Source organism: Arvicola amphibius, chromosome 18 (genome assembly GCF_903992535.2).
Source record: "Arvicola amphibius chromosome 18, mArvAmp1.2, whole genome shotgun sequence".
Lineage (NCBI taxonomy): Eukaryota > Metazoa > Chordata > Mammalia > Rodentia > Cricetidae > Arvicola > Arvicola amphibius.
Genome location: NC_052064.1, coordinates 1,733,085 through 1,747,847, shown reverse-complemented (window position 1 = coordinate 1,747,847; position 14,763 = coordinate 1,733,085). Strand labels below are relative to the sequence as shown.

The 14,763-nt window shown below is 36.9% G+C and overlaps 1 pseudogene; it reads right to left on the bottom strand.

The window, feature by feature from the left end:
• Nucleotides 1–585: 585 nt before the first annotated feature.
• On the bottom strand, nucleotides 586–1,140 carry LOC119803989 (annotated as a pseudogene).
• Between the last annotated feature and the right edge of the window lie 13,623 nt (nucleotides 1,141–14,763).

Genomic DNA, 14,763 nt, shown 5'->3' with positions numbered 1-14,763 from the left:
TCAATGCCGGAGATGAGAAAGGGAATTTACAAAATGATCTGCTTTCTTCTTTATTCAGAGTTAAAGTTTAAATAAATGTATATTGCAAAAATTGTCAAATTTAGTCATGACCTCAAGAACTTTCTGTTAGCCTCATGAAGGTTGCTCATTTGAAAGGAACCAAAAGACATGTTTTTGAGCTCCTGTAGGATTTGAAACAGAAGTATGACTTTGACAACTAAGTTGACTTTCATTGATTCCAAGAGAAGAAAACAGAATACATTACTTCTCTGATTCTTTTTCCAGTCCACATTTGCCAGACTTCAATTGTTCCTCAGAGCAAATGCAAATGTATCGAGGACTCACATATTCCAGGTAACTACTTTTAGAAGGCCAAAGTACACAAACGGATTATGAGTATCAGATGAACATACAATTTGAGTACTAGTACACATATTTACACATTTTAGTAGTGTGTGTGTGTGTGTGTGTGTGTGTGTGTGTGTGTTCACAGCACTCATACAATTTCATGTGGTGCTAAAATTAGGGCCTTATCTCCTCAGAACTTTTTTTTTTACTTTTATCTACATTTATTTCAGGTTGAATTTATTCCCGTGCCAGAAGTTTTTGTTTCTTCCGTTTCTTCTGGGAAATCTTTTTCCTCTGTGCAACCTCCTCTTCTGGTTTTGGAATAATCTGTTCCTTTTCAGTGAGAATCATCTCAAGGTGGCAGAGGGAGCTCATGTATGGGTTAATCTGGCCATGAGCTCTGTAAGTTGGTCAGCGCATCTTAGGAGCTTTGTTCACCTAGATGTGCTCAATGACCAGAAAGTCTACATATAAACCTTTCAGTTCAGCATTGCTCTCTGCATTTTTAAGCCTGTGCAGCAAAAGTTCGGCACTCGTTTTTGGCCACCGACCCTGTGTCCAGCTCCACTGTTGGGCCTGGGCGCACCTACCGACTCCACCATTTTACTGTCGGAAAGGCACACACTGCTTCTTCAAAGTGATATCTTTCAGATACTTGGTAGCTTTTTGGATATGCAAACCCTTGATGGCCTGGACCATTTCACGGGTGTTCTTAAAGTGACCAGGAAGGTTTGATCCTCTTGATTTGCATGATTTTGTAGGGTTTTCTGGGTCAAGAGAGTAGCGAACCATCTTCACGGGTCACCTCTGGCAGCTTACAGGAAGAGCCTCCTCAGAACATTTTCAAGACATTTTATATCTACTTTTAAGTGGTGATATATTTATTGCTGTAAGTTCCCGTTAAGAACTTTAAAGCATATCGGGTCGGTGATGCCAAGTTTGAAATGTGAGTGGGTACTAAATGCAGTCTATGTGAAGTTCTTACTTTTGATTTGGAATGTGTTTCATTTCGTAAATTGTCATAGAAAATAACTGTCCTCACAAGCACTCGAGAATTGACCTACTACCGCTGCTAGAATTTGAGCTCCACAGGGCTTTAAAAATCACTTTTCAATTCTTTAATAAGAACAGGATAATTATCAAGGGGGAAATGGATTAGTTAACCTATGATGGCCATTTCCTCAATTTCAGACTTTACATATACATATGTATATATGCATAATAGAAATGTATGACATCAGAACTTAGCAACATAATACATTTTCAAGTGTCAGTATTTTAATTTCATAGTAGTGTGACAGAATGGGAGTTGTGACTTTTTTCTAGCATCACAAGACTGTATGACATAGTAGATATAGTATATCTCTAGTTAGGGAATGTTTAAAATTATAATAATGTGCATGTTTCCAGAAAAATATAGATAGATAGATAGATAGATAGATAGATAGATAGATGGATAGATAGATAGATGATATAGATATTGGCATATATATCAGAGAGCAGAGACAGATATAAGGAGGTAGACAATGAGGATGGTTACCTATTTAAATTTTTACTTAGCTGAATTCAAATGTAGCTATGAGCTTTCAAGCTGAAGAATCAGTTTGGGTATAAAATGCCCTAAGTTTATTTCATCCCTGATATATAGAATATTAGATATTGGCTAAACTCTATACTCATTACTAATAAAAAATTTGCATCATTACTCTCAAGGTGTTTGCAAAAAATCAGTGAAATCTGTATTGTATTCAGTTCGAAACTGACCCACTTGTACACTCAGAAAAAATTGCTAGAGTTCAAGTTGACTGGCTCCCCTTGTCCATACAGAGTATTCTTTCTATATTCTTTAAAAAGAAAACAAACAATGTTTTTCATTTTACATACCAATCCCAATTTCCACTCCCTCTTCTCCTCCCATGTCCTGCACTTTTCCCCCACTCTACCCCCCATTCACTCCTCAGAGAGGGTAAAACACATTGCCCAAGGCCACTACTACTATATCTAGGCTGAGCAAGGTATCCATCCAAAGAGAATAGGTTCCAAAAAAAAACAGTACAAGCAGTAGGAAGAAATCCTGGTGCCACTGCCAATGTTCCCACATTCTACACTAGCCATATAAGTGTCTCCCACATTCAGAGGGACTAGTTTGGACCTATGCTGTTTCCTTCCCTGTCTCTCTGGAGTTGGATCTGGTGGGTGTATCCATCATGGTCTTTGTGTCTTTGCTCAAATTGTCACTTTTTACTCTTCAAATGGCATCATCTGAAGCCTCACCACACAGTACTTTCTAGACTGACCATGACCCTTAACTTAATAGCTCAAGGTATCTCAAATGAAATTTACCATATTGTATCTTACTCTAACTTCAGACCTCTTATCTCACAACTGGCTCTTGTTACTGACTTTCCACTTATCCAACCACTTCCCATAGTATCCAGGTGAATCTGAGTTTCCTCTCTCTCTCTCTCTCTCTCTCTCTCTCTCTCTCTCTCTCCATATATATATATATATATATATATATATATTATATATAGATAGAGATAGATGATAGATAGATAGATAGATAGATGATAGATAGATAGATAGATAGATAGATAGATAGATAGATAGATAGATAGATAGATGATAGATAGAAATGTGGGTGTGTTGGTGTGTGCGCATTAATTCCTGCCTTAGCAAATGACTCTTTACCTAGTTTCCCTCAATATCAAAGTATTGTCTGTCTTTCCCCAAGGCTCTAAAGGAACTGAAATTATTATACTCATTTGTGACCCTAAATACTGACTACTTTTCAGTTTCACCACACTTAGTTCATTTCTAGGCTCTGTGTTACTAGTCTCTACATGGATTTTCAGATCTTTCTATGGTGTGGGAACTTCTTTTCCTAGCTAACTTGTGATATGGCAAGTCTTTCTGTTCCGATTGTTTCAATGTTCTTCCACCATCAGGAAGGGAATTTATGTTTTCTGTTTCTTCAGCTCTCTAAAACGTCATACCAATTTTAAACCAATATTTTTCACAATGAAGTTGCTAGTCTGATTTGTATAATTATGATTGATTACAGAAAGCTGGCTGTCAAAATCCCAAACAGTTAAAATCCACAGTAGGTCAAAAGTAATAACCTCATTTACCTGTTGTAGGACTGAAATTCCATTTGCCAGCAAGGTAGTAAATGAGTACTATATAAGATGAAATCCATTGTTCATACAACCATCAATGACAAAAGCTACATACTAGTTGTTATGTGTTAGGTGAGTAAGAGAACAATCTACTCTGTAGAAATATTATAGTAATTATGAGTTGGTTTATGTACGAGTTTCAACAAAATCTTATCTATTCAATAATGTAACAATCAATTGGCATTCATTATCATTATTTTTCAAACATGTGGACGAAGCTTGCACAGTACTAGACACGTTACTGATGCATAATATAAACTTGTTTTGGGTGATTAAATATATTAATTAACCACAGTTTCACTGTGTGAAATCACTTTTGCTTAAAACAAATAGATTCTAATAAACAATTGTGATATTTTATATAAGTTGCATATATGCCAAGGATTCATGAAGAAAACGGCAATCACAGAACAGCAGTAAAAATAAACATTAACATACTTATTATAACAATAGTAATTAATGTTTAATATGAACATGAAAGATTATTTTTGCAATCTAGTATCAGTATATACTATCATATATAGATGATAGATAGATAGTTATAATATCAGCCTACAGTTTTTATTGTAGTAAGTGACAATGAATCAATCATTTATGTCTTAGTGTATAATATAAAGTAATAAGTTGTGGATATTCTGTGCAGTAAAGCACCAACACAGGGAAATATTCTCTGTACCATATGTTCAACTTTATGAAGATATAACATATTATTATTATTCGCCTAGATGGCCTATGTAAAAGGATTTCGTTTTTATTCCAGTAAAATATTTCTAAATGATAAAATGGCTAAAATACATTATAACCTCATAACAATTCATCAAAACATCCGATGTTTGTGTTATGCATATCAGTATAACATCAGTAATAAATGCATGGCAGTCCTTTAAATTTTATCCTGAAAAGATTTGTTCATTAGAATTTTATTTAAAAACATTTTCTACTTACCTCAGGTAGTCTGAAATTGAGACAGATCTACAACAATAAAAATGACATCTGGAAGCCATTCTCAGCAAAAGAGAAAGCCCAAGCCAGTGGAATCCAGCATGAGGATAAATATTACAACGTTAGCTATGTGGCTAGGTATTTCAATGCCCTTTGGCAGTTGAGGCATTCCTTTGATTTGCAATTGAAGAACGCTAAAGCTATTCCCAAACTGTTTCCAAAATATTTCCATTTTTAAAGCTGACAGTGGATGGCAGGTTCTTCCAAGAGATAAACTAGATGGTGTTACATGTGATTAGAAGGGTCTTTCACTTAATTCACGTTTTACTATATTCATGAATTAAAACCCTTGGATACCACAAATTATATGGTATTAGTTAAAGAATAGTGGTTAAATAATTCAGGAAATGGATTCATTCCATGTTATGAAATTCAACTTCAGAGTATTAGAGGCAGTTTAAACCACTAGGGCATGAGAAAATAAAATGCACATATGCTGTATAATTCACATTTTCAGTATGTGAAATATTCAGAGCATCCCAGGAAGGAAGTAGGCAGGAAGAGACGGACGCCATTTCATAGCCAAGATGAAATGTCTTGCATATATCCTTGAAAGGGTACATCCGTAGTCTTTTATGTCTTTTCCTTTTGGTTTATGCCTTATCATAGAGTCCTCTTAGGTATTTTTTCATATTTAAATCTTCAATTCTATATGTTTATATAAATATATATGTATATATACAATGAAAATACATACATATATAATTTACATATGAATCCTTGTACCCTCCATCTAACAATTATTTGTCTGCATTTTTCCACTATTTTCCTGGGCTATGTGCCTTAAAGAAATTCAAATGGAGCACATAAATCCCACAATACTACACATAAATCTCCATATATGAAAAATTACAAAAATAACTCTATACTTCTGAGGAGAAAATGAAATCCTATTCATCAATGGCCTTGAAGCCCAGTGGTAGTTGTACACACCTCTAATCCCACCGTTAATGGAGGGAGAGGAAGGTGAATCTCTGAACTCAAGGCCAACCTGCTGTATGGAGTGAATACCAGGGCAGTCAAGATTACATACAGAAACTCTATTTTGAAAAAAGTGAAACCTAACCAAAACAAAACAAAAAGACCTTCTTATAGAAAATAATGTCCTCCAACTCCCTCCATATTCCATACCCACAACTCCTTTAAAATTAATGTCTTAAAAAATCTCATAGGGTCTAATTAGTGTTTCCTCTGTATAAACAGATGTGGGGGTTTCCCTGAAGCAAGTCAGTCAACCAGAAACCACACCCTTAAAGAAAACAGACTCTTCCTCCCCTGTCAATACTCCCTCAGCCACATTAATTCTGCATTCTAATTTTAAGTGCTTGTGTAGGAAAACATGTGTAAATGCTTTCAATAAGTTTCTACAGAAAACCAAAATTTCATGTTACCAAAGTCATATTTGAATTCAATTACATTATAATTACATTATTTTATATTTTCTCCTTTAGAAATACAGCAAAACTTCTCTGGCAGTCTGAATTTTGCTGCCTTTAGAAAGAAGATCTTCAGTCCATAGCCGATTTTGGTAATGGATTTAGTGTTAAGACTTTAATTATACTTTTGAAAGTGTAGACGGTGAGGGAAAAGCAAGGATTTCGAAGAAGCTTGTAGCTAAGAGGAAAACAGGATTGCAGTGACCAAGCTTGTATCTGGAGTTGCTTAGGAGGACAGCTTATGCACTTGGTGTGAGTTTATTTCAGCTTCCTAAGTTTGTCTCGTTACAGTCCCCTAGTTAGAACACGCTGACAGGAAGTGGACTAGAATACTTCTGTACATGTAGATTCTAAGCGGCTGCATCTTCTTCACTATAGGACTTCTCATTCTATTTCTTGTCCTAGCATCAGGTAGAAATAAACATTGTCTTCTGCTCAAGAAACCATAGAGCTCTGAGGAGCTGCCTCTCCTGCCCTACTTACTTAACTAACTCATTGGTCTACAGCTCTGTTCTCAAAAATGACTGGATTTCATTTTCATGATTGACTAATGTTACATCATTTTACAAATCAAATGTCTTTGTTATCTCTTCATTGTTGATGGACACAGTTGTCCACACTTACGGGCAGTCATGAAAAGCGCTGTAGAGAGCACTCTAGAGCAGGTGTCTCTTGGAAATGCTCCTCTCCTTTGCAAATACTCCCTTAGAGAAACTCTCAGATACATTCCAGTGCCATTTTAATTAAAGTCTCTTCCATTTTATTGTCCAGAGTGGCCATACTAATTGACAGTCCTATTAAGAGTTTCTTTCTTTCTTTCTTTTGTTCTTTCTTTCTTCCTTCCTTCCTTCCTTCCTTCCTTCCTTCATTCCCTTCTTTCCTTCCTCCCTCCCTCCCTCCCTCTCTCCCTCCCTCCCTCCCTCCTTCCTTCCTTCCTTCCTTCCTTCCTTCCATTTATTTATTTTAGTTTTTTGATATAAAGTTTCTCTATAGCTTTGGAGCTTGTCCATCAAACTAGCTCTTGTAGACCAGGATGGGCTCGAACTCACAGAGATCTGCCTGCCTCTGCCTCCTGACTGCTAGGATTAAAAGTGTGTGCCACCATTGCCTGATTCCTATCAAGACTTTTGAGGGCTATCTAATGTCATATCCTTACCAGAATTTATTGCCATTAGTTGCTTTAGAATTGACATTGTTACTGGGATAAAGTAACACCTTGTTAGGGATTTTATTTGAATTGAATTTTCTTACCAATGATGCTGAGTACTTTTTCACACGCTTGATCTTTTGTATGTCTTCTTGTGAGTCTCTTTTTTCCTCATGGGTCACTGGCCACTGTGCCATGAGGACAAAGGGGACAGAAGCCAGCAGGGTTCTGACAGCTGTGAGTAAGATGGACAGAACCTCCAGGAGTTAGATTTAGAGACAGCTCATCAGCTCATTTCTTGAAGCAATGAAGCCAGGGCCATCTTATATAGCTTGAGTGGTGGTGGGGGTTGGGGGGAAGACAAATGAACAAGAGAGGGAATACACTTAATTTGCATATACATTCCTAATTGAGGGCAGATAAACGTTAATGGGGCACCATTTTAAATACCAGAGCTGTTCGGAAGAAAGAGGGAAACTTGTGTGCTGAGCCATGGGGAATTTGCAGAGAGTGCTGTGCAAAGTCATAAAGATGTTCTTCAAGTAAGAACAGAGAAAGGGAGTCCTGCTGAGACGGGGAGTTCTCCACATTGTGCCCAAGGGCAGAGCACTATCTGGACGTGGTGAGCAGCAACCTTACCTGCAGTGTACTCTAGCATCTTCTTATTAGACATGTCCACTTAGGTATAGAAGTCATTTATTTTTTCTATAGGGTTGCTGCGCTATGCTTATTAGTTCATTTTATATTTTTTTGCATTATTTTTTTTCTGTGTTTAAGTCTCTTGTAGATTAGTATTGACAAATATTTTCTCCTGTTGTGTACATTATTTCTTTGGTTTTTATTTTTTTAGTTTTTAAGATTACCAATCATGACATTTCTCCTTTTTCTTTCTTCCTTCCAAACTATCCTGTATATCTGCCCCTACCTCCTTCAAATTCATGACCTATTTTTTTCATTTATTGTATATATGTAAATATACATATAATCCTCAATATAACATGTTGAGTCCATAAAATGTTCCAAGTATATATGTTTTCTGGGCTGATTTGTCGTGAGAAACAGTTGGTGGATTCTCTCCCCAGAAATCTAACACCTCCTGCTTTCAGGCTTCCTCAGCTGCTTGTAGTTCTTTGTGTAGGATTGAGACCATGTTGCTTTTTCTCTGTCCAGTTTGGCATGCTCCTTGGTGTAACACTTGTTCCGTTCACATCTTGATGATCATGTTGGTGTAACGTTATGGTTGTAGTTTCCGACACTAATAGAAGACACAATCTCACATCAAACTGGCTCCTACAATCCTTTTGTCCCCTCTTCTGTAATGCCCTGAGCCTTACGTGTGAGAGTGTGTGAGAAATGTATCCACTGGAACTGGGCTCCACAGCTGCATTTGGAGTGGTTGTCATTTTCTGTAGTGATCTCTGTCAGTTGAAAACAAAGTTTCCTTGATAAGAGGAGTACTTACCTGTAGTAAGGATAAATATGTATAGACTATTCGTAGGGATTATGCTGATTTAATAAACTCATGGCTGTAGATTCTCCTCCAATAACCATGACTTTATTAGCTCTTAAATTGAACACAATCCCATTTTTTCTATTTTGTTTTCATTTTTCATGCTTCTTTCATCCTGTGAATAAGAACAGGAAGCAGAAATTGGTTAGGCAGAGTAGAGTGAAAAGACCCTAAAGAGAATCTCCCAGTCTCTTTCTCGGTTAAAAGGCAGAAGACACATCCTTTTGAATCCCATAGCCACAGACACCAAGAAGTCAAAGTGTCTAAATCAAAAGAGCCCTTTGTCTTGCCACCACCATTAGCTGAGGAAGACAGGAAGCAAAATTCTTTCTATAACTTTTTTTTTTCTCTAAAGAACTATCCCTCTCCTGAAAACCACACTGACTGGGAAGCTGAAGTCAAAAAGGGACCTTGAAACTTGAAATGAAAACTGGTCTGAAAAGCTCGTTTCCCAACTAAAGCCTCCATTAACTCCAAAGGGGAAGAGGCTCAGTGGTAGTCTGGGACCCCTGCTAAACAGGGGTTCTGTCCTCTTTTCTCTTTGTGAAGATCCCTATAATATATTTTCCAAAAATTTACCCTTGTGGTCTGAGAATTCTATTGGGTAGCTGTTGTAATTATGGAACCGTGGCCCCTCAAACTAAGCATAGTGGACAAGACAGACTCCATTCAAAGTACCATATTTCATTGCCTGGCCTTCATAAGCTTATAACAATATCATAATGCAGAATGTATTTAGTCTATCTTCATAAGACTCCATAGCCTATCTCAGTTTCAACCACGTTTAAAAGTCCAAAGTTCAATTTTTCTTTTCTAAGATTCATGCAATTTCTTCACTGTAATCCCCTGAAAATAAAAAAAAAGCAGATCATATTATCCCAATATATAATACACGTTACCATTCCAAAATGTAGCAAATGGAGCAGAATGAAGAAATACAGTATAAGAGCAAAATTGAAAACCAGCTGGGCAAACTTCAAACTCTATCTCCATGCCTGATGTTGAAACACCCTTGAGATCTCCAACTCCATTTAGCATTTTGACAACAACAAAGTTCTTTCTCTTGGGCTGGTTCCACTCATGGTTAGCAGCTCCTCAGCAGGTATCCCATGGTTCTGGGATACCTAACGTCTTGGGAGCCTCCAAAACAATCTAGGCTTCAACTTCACAGCTTTACTAGGCCCGCATGTAGGAATACCCCTGATATATGCCTGGACTCAGCAGCTTTCTTTAGGCACAGAGGCAAATTACAAAAATCCATGTCTTCTATCCTTAGCTCTAAAGTCAGAACCATGTGGCTGAAGTTGCCAAGTTTTGCTGCTTACTGTGGCTGCAGCATGGTCCCTTTCATTCAGTTGCATATTCACCAGCTTTCTGTCCTTCGCTGCCTAAGCCTAGCTGTCATTTATAGATGGCTAGACAAGCCTGGCATCATACTCAGAAATCTGTCTGTGTCTAGCTTCCTAGTGCTGTGATTAAAGGTGGGTCCCACTATAGCCAGCTCTTAGCTTTTCTTTAGTTCCTTTTCACAAGTTGGAAACTTAACTGGATGGGATCTTGCCCTGAGGTCTCCATTTTTTTTATTCCATTTCTTAATCCATTTATCTCCTCGAACACAGGATTTAGCTTTGTTGTACTTTCTGGTATTCTCTTTCTCCTCAAAAATTTACATTCTGTAATTTACCCTGCTCAGCTTGCTCATTTTCATTAGAAATCTTTTGAAGCATGAACACTAGTCACCACATAGCAGAGTCTATACTATACTATTTTGAGAATTCCTCTGCCAACAGAATAAATCAAAATTCTTCACTGTAGCCTCAGGCAGACTCTTCAGACATGGGCAAAAGGCAGACACTTTCTTCACCAAAGTATCACAAGAATGATCTCTAGGCAACATATTAAAATTCTTTTCTTCTGAAACCTCTTGAGTTAACCTCCCCCGCAGTTCATCAAATCAAATTCAGCATCACTGTCTTCCATGTTTTTATGCTGGTATGGCCCATTAAGCAATGCTTAAAGCATTCAACTGTTTTCCTAACACAAGTACTGAAGTCAGGATTCCTCCAAAGAAAAACATGGTCTGGCCTATCACAGCAATACCACACTTCCTTTGGTCTTAGTTACGGTTTCTATTGCTATGAAGAGAAACCACGACCACAGCAACTCTTATAAGGAGAGCATTTAATGGAGTGGGGGCTTAGATTTTCAGAGGTTCAGTCCATCATTATCATGGTGGGAAACATGGCAGGCAGACATGGTGCTGGAGGAGGAGCTGAGAGTTCTATGTCTTGTAGATAACAGGAAGTCGACTGAGACACTGGGCCGTACCCTAAGCATAGGGAACCTCAAAGACCTCACCCACAGTGACATACTAGCTCCAAAAAGGCCATAGCAACTCCTACTAGAGCCACTCCTAATGAGATTATGAGTGCCAATTACATTCAAACTACGACAGTAAACATCCAGTTTTTCCAGAACTTTTTCCTCAGTTTGGGTTTTCGCCAATGAGTGGTCTTAAGAAAATTTTCAAATAGCGGTTGTTGATAACTGAGTTCACATTTATGCTTCCTATTGTAACCTATGGGTAAATTCGACCATTTTGTAGTTCTTATAATATATATTGTTCTAATATAATATGATATATGATATTTATATATTGTTACCTATAAATAGTATTTGGATTTCTTTTCTATTTTGGATGCTCTATATTTCTTCTATTTGGCTTAGAACTCCTTGCACTATGTTTAATAAAAATAGTAAACCCAGAAATTCTCATTTATACAGAAAACCACAACTGGTCAAATAGCAGAGAATGAGTGATAGTGGTATTCTCATACACAAATGGAATGTGTCTAAAACACAACCACTATACCTAAATCTAAGGTAACATTTTGGAAAAGGATGCAGAAAAATTGGACCAGGATGGCTTGCTGAGAAAGGGTGTTATCAGTATGTGGTGGACTCATAAATTCTCAACACATTGATTTCACAAGACACATCAGTTAATGTTCCAGCATGGAGGGGAAACAGCTCACAGAAGCCATCTCTAGTCAAAGATATAAAATTGGTCAACTGCTGCTTGAAGAAAAAAAATGTTTTTTAAGGGATGACCCCTCACTACAGGTTACTCATGCACCAGCCTAATGATCAAAGATCGGGTAGGTACCCAAGTAGGTACCATCAGCAGTAGGAGGATATAAATTGCAGAGTAGTACGAGAAGAAGACAAGGAAAAAGCTGGAGGCAGAAGTAGCATTAAATATGAAAAAAATGCATTGTATTCGTTTATGATCTTTTTTAAATGAAATTCTAAAAGAAATAATTAAAAAACAAAAGCATAATGCTTGCACCAAATCTCAAAGGAAAAGTTAGCTGAAGATCTTACACTAAGATAAAAAGACTTGATTGTTAACCATTCACACAAATATGGTACAAAATTTGTAAAAGACACCTTCTATGTGATGAGATAAAATATCCACTATCCATCACTGAGCTGTGGTTAGACTGTACGTTTTGCTTCTTCAAGGAAAGAAAAGAAAAAGATAGTTTAAGAATAAAAAATACATACATAAACATTTATATAAATAAAAAATCCAAGGAGTTCTCAACAACAGGCCATGAGTAGTGGAAATACAAACATATATTACGTTGGAGAGAATGGGTGAATAAGTAAAACAGAGGGAGCGGGCCCTTTCCAAGGAGAGCGTTGATGAGCAGAGGTGGAGATCAGTAAACAGGGTGCACACAACAGGACCTCTCTGTACAAAATATTATAAACGTGATATAAGAGGGGCAGATTTTAACCTTTATTCCCAAATGCCTCACTGAGGAATGTTTTTAAAGGCAAACATGTAAATGATAAAGTTTGATCCAAAATACATATAGCATTTGTCTGCTGATATAATTTTGATGTGTATCTATAGGGATTCATCCAAAGAAGATAAATTCTGTCATAAAAGTAAGAGAACAGAATTCAAGTTACATGACTGATTCTGAGTTGATTTTCCCCCTACCAATTAGTGCTCTTTTTGCCCATCAAATTAACAGTCAAAGGCATTTTAAAAAGCTGACATGCAAGTGAAAGACACAACCAATAGCAACACCGGGAAGTAAGGTACTGTCATTCATTCATACTAGTTTCACGGGTTCAGATTCCCAGTGTAAAGACTAGCTGACATTTTCACAGAGTGCTCTTTCTAAGAGAATCTTCATTCTTTTCATTTCAAAAAACTCACTGTCCCTACCTTCAAGATTTCACCACAAAAAAAAAAATACTCTTAGTTACTCTTAGTTAGGATGAGAGGAGTTGGGAATAATGTGACATTAGTGATCACTCAGGAAAAAAAAGAAAGGAAGGAAAAAAAGAAAAAAGCAAGAGACTCAGAAAATTGAAGCAATCATTGTCTTTAGACCACAAAATTCGTTTGGTTAATAACCCCTGAGGCTGCAGTTCTATTGAACATAATAATCTCATTAACAGAGATGGAAGGACCCTTCTTCAATTTGTCTCACATAGCATTTAACTAATGCTTTCCCAGCATGACATGAAGCAACACTACTCAGTTTTGGTGCTGAACCAAATCACAGTTCCTAAGGTCACTGACCCGATCAGCTGCACAAATGTCATGAACCCTCAGAGTTCACTCAGACAGCCAGATGGCTTTCCGCTCAGTTTTATGAATTGACCTTTCTATTTGTCCAAAAATGCAAGGAACTCCTCCATGCCTGATACAGTATGACTGTTAACCTGAGCTAAAACCAGAGACAATTTGATAACAAGCATTTTAATTAAAAATTGTCCCAAATAGGGATAGCTACCCTGAAAGAAGCAAAGACAAGCTAGCCATTAAGTTGACAAGTGTGCCTAGAGTTAAGGATAACTCTCGAGTCACAAGACTGCAGGGCAATCGATGGCATTGCCTTAAGAATTGTTGGTCATTTGTGACCTTTGCCAATGTGCAAAAGACCATATTTTGAAGGCGGTCAAGTTTCTCTATCTCTTCACGATCTCTCTGGCCTTTATATTTTAAGATTCTGAGATCATATAAAACCATTCAATTTAGACTTTAAACTTTAGAAATAACGAAAAGAATAATAAATAAGTCAATTCTACTTAAAGGTATCATTGATGCATCCATGATTTTAAACTCTTTGAATCTGGCCTTTGTATTTTTAGTATTTTTCCATGTTGAAATGGAGGCACACGCACATTATTTCTGCTCCACGTTAAACTTCACAGGCCACCTTGTCATTTAATACATTTCTGATAGAGCTGTAACCTTCAGGAGGCAATATTTCCATGAAGCTTAATTTTCTTCCAAAAGGAATAAATGACAAGATGATGGATTTTAAGAATTGGATATGCCCCAGATACATGCTGGAAGATGAATAACCACAGGCTTCCTAGTCATGGAAATAAGTATTATTGATAATTTCCAAGTATAGAGTTGGAGCTCACGAGTAAAACTACATATGAGGAAAATTTGTTCTGTCACTGGGAATTTGGAACCATATCATTATTAAAAACTTTCCTGACTGTTTCTTATGGAAATACTAAAGAATGTAATATTAATAAAGATGGAAGTAGAAGATCCATATAACTCAGTAAACTAGTGTTGTGTCTTTTCTTTTCTGCTAAATGTATTAATTGCCTCCTCAAAGAGGAAATGGGAATAAGTGTATTTAATCAGTAGAAAAGGCCAGAATCCAGAGGCAATTTCTAGCACTTTCTACCAATAGGTACAATGTTCACTGTATGCAAAGCAATTCTTTTTCAAATCTGAAACTCTGGATTTAAAAGGCAGGTTGTATTGCTTTTAGGACAACTCAAGTAAAAGGGAGACAGAAATAAAATGAAAGCCACAGATCTTTCATCATTCTGTGAGGCACACTTCTTCCCGACTTGCCATACCGATTTGGAGAATATCTTTGGCACATATCCAATTCTATTCCCTAGAAATAACTTTATTCTTATTACTGCTCTAGAGAGCCTTTCTTTTCCATCATGATGGTTGGCCATGAGGTAATTTTAAGTGTGATACAGAGATGTAAACGAAGTAACAAAGTAACGTCTCCTAAGTTTCTTTCTGTCATGGTATTCCATTATAGCAATGAAAACCCACCCTAAGACAGCTCCTGTGTC